The following is a 3,172-nucleotide window of genomic DNA, read 5'->3' on the forward strand; positions in this document are numbered from 1 at the left end:
TATTCATCTTTTGGAACAATGGAGTTAACCCAGCACAGATGCCTCCATCATCTCTTTCTGGTGATACTCATTTTTGTTTAATTATTTAGGTTTATATAAATGATGAAGACTGTTTTAAAAAACATGGATATAATATCACTACAGTCCCCCACTTTACCAGCTGAGCTATCAAAAGGAGTGCATAGCAAACATGGATATAATATCAATGATACATTTATTTCAGCTACAGAATAGACTGGACTCAACAAAGACTGTGGAAACTTTTCAAGGGTCTCAGGGCTAGCTGATTTACTGATGTTACTCTCTGGTAGCCAGTTTTCTCAGAAATACACCGTTAGTCAAGAAGTGGTCAAGAAGTCAGCTTTGCTCAGTGGCAATATCGTAGCCAATGAGGTTTATCTGAGGCGCAATTATTGATAAAAGAAGTGGTCAAGAAGTATAACATTGGGTATCTATAGATTGCATAGTGAACACCGTTGTTGTAAGTGGTTGACTTGGAATATATGAACTCCTAAATTGGGCAAGTATTGAGAACATTTCCCATGACATTTTTGTGTGTTCCCCATCAAATTACCTATGAATTTTAAATAAACTTGAATTTGGTTCTTAGGAATTGAAGATCAGTGTATCTGCATAGGAGATATCAACTAAAGGTAGAAAGTTACTTCTTTCTGAAAACAGGTACTCACTGGACTATAGAAATCACTATTGTCTACATGGAATTTGGGTTTCCCTTCTAAGCACTGATCCAATAATACTCAACTTAAATTTTTTTAAAAATCACTGCAAGTTCAACTTTGTCACTGAATGCAGGAAAGTATTACTTAATTTCTTTGGATGAGTAACTCTCCCAGCACACATTTTAAAAATCAATGCAATGGCTTTTCTTAGAGCATTATCTCACACATGGTCGGTCCTGAAGCATTTATAATTTCAGTCTATTGGATATAGAATTGAAAACTTATAATGAAACAAGCCCTGGCTGGCATAGCTCAGTGGATTGAGCGCAGGCTGCGAACCAAAGTGTTGCAGGTTCAATTCCCAGTCAGGGTACATGCCTGGGTTGCAGGCCATGACCCCCAGCAACTGCACATTGATGTTTCTCTCTCTCTTTCTCCCTCCCTTCCCTCTCTAAAAAATAAATAAATATTTTTTTTAAAAAAAGGTAGCCAATAATAAACCAAAAATTTAAAAAAAAACTTATAATGAAACAAATCTCAGTAGGACTGATTTTCACCTCTCTCAGTGCTCATCTTGGTTCAGCTGAGCTCTGATGAGAAATGGACCCAGTGCTCTTGCTAAAGTAGAATAACTAATTTTTAAAAGTTGACAGTACTCCTTGAGAAACATGCTATTTAATCAGCAACATAGTACTGTATCTGTAATTATAAAGTAATAACATACTCTAGGGAGCTGATTGCTTATAAAACAACAAAATCAGGGAGAAAGAGAAAGAGAGAGAAGAAGCCCTGGCTGATGTGGCTCAGTGGATTGAGTGCTGGCGTGCCAAAAAAGGGTCACCGTTCAATTCCTAGTCAGAGCACGTACCTGGATTGAGGGTTAGGTCCCCAGTATGGGGTGCATGAGAGACACTCATGCATTGATGTTTCTTTCCCTCTCTTTCTCCTTCCCTTTCTCTCTCTAAAAATAAAATAAATAAAATCTTTAAAAAACAGAGAGAGAAAAAACCACTTCATCGAAGGTGTGTATTCTGAAGGTGTATTTTCTGAGATTCAGAGGAAATTGCACAGGTTGATTATAAATGCCAAGTTTTATCAAAAACATAAACCTCTGGACAATACTTTGTCATCTTCCTATATACAAACATGAGCTAGCTTATTTTAGACTCATTCTCTCAACATTCCTGTACTGAGTCCACTCTAAACATAAAGAAATTTCAAACAACCCTGGCTTAACAATATCTTTTTATTACATCCATCCCCAATACAAATTTTGAAATCTGTCTTCATGCCCAATGAAGGATAGTTTAATATTTTTATTGTCAGTTTTTTGTTGGTGTGTATTATTATTATGTTTTGAAATGATATGATAATCAGTGTGATTTTTATTCATTTCAAGTGTTCATTACTGCAAGGTAGATTTCTCAGCTTAAATTTCAAAAAGAGACAATTTTAGCAGAATGACAAATTATTCACGCTAATTCCAGTTCTCTTAAATTCCTTGAGGATACATAGACGTTATACATTTAAGAGATCGGTATCTTTAAAAGATTATAGACAACTTGAAAAGAAATTATCCTAAATAAAATGATGACACTATCTTCTTATAGAGGCACTTTAATGCACATCTAAGAGTGTGGGTTCTACAGCAAGCTTTCCTGAGGTCAAACCCTGCAAACTCCATGATAGCTGGGCAAGTTATTTACCTCTCTATACCTTTGTTTCTTTGTCTATGAAGCGTGAATAATAACAATGCCTAATTCTGCTTAATGAAATAAGCCAGGAGGTGAAAGACAAATACCATATAATCTCACCTATAAGTGGGACCTGACCAACAAAACAAACAAATAGGCAAAATAGAGTCAGAGACTTGGAAGTAAAAAACAAACTGACAGGGACCAGAGGGGCGGGGAGAGAGGGATAATAGGGGAAAGATGAGGGAGGGGCAAGCAAAGGGATACAAACAGGGGACTCTTGGCACAGACAATGGGGGAAGGATTGACTGTGGGAGTTAGGGGGGATGGGGAAGGGGTGAGCAATTGGAAAAAAAAGCAGGACAGCTGTAATTGAACAACAATAAATGAATGAATAAATAATAAATAATAATAATAATGATGATGATGATTATGATGCCTAATTCATTGAGTTGTTTTAGGATCAAATAAGTTAATACATAAAAAGCACTTAGAAGAATGGCTGACATTAAAAGTACCCAATAAATGTGAATCTGTATTAACAATCTCACCTTCCTATGGTAAAATCAGTAACTCTGAATAGGAGTAAGGTAGATTTTTAAGGTCAAAACCAATTGAGTGGTGCTAGACCTATTCTCCAGAACAGCCTCAGACTGACCTAGGTCAGAGATTCCAAGGGTACCTAACAACTGAAATCTGCCAGACAGTGTTTGCTTTAGTTTTCCTTTTTCAGTGTGCTGCTTTCCTCTACTCAAAATGTCCTGAGATGGCAATCCATCATTCTGCACTTTCTCTTGC

General features: G+C 36.5%; 1 pseudogene; it reads left to right on the top strand.

Annotated features, from left to right (window-relative positions):
* The first annotated feature begins 359 nt into the window (after positions 1-359).
* Positions 360-521, top strand: LOC123822366 (annotated as a pseudogene).
* The last annotated feature ends 2,651 nt before the right edge of the window (positions 522-3,172 follow it).

The sequence above is a fragment of the Phyllostomus hastatus genome, unplaced genomic scaffold, assembly GCF_019186645.2.
Source record: "Phyllostomus hastatus isolate PE091 unplaced genomic scaffold, TTU_PhHast_1.1 phas_contig_40, whole genome shotgun sequence".
NCBI lineage: Eukaryota > Metazoa > Chordata > Mammalia > Chiroptera > Phyllostomidae > Phyllostomus > Phyllostomus hastatus.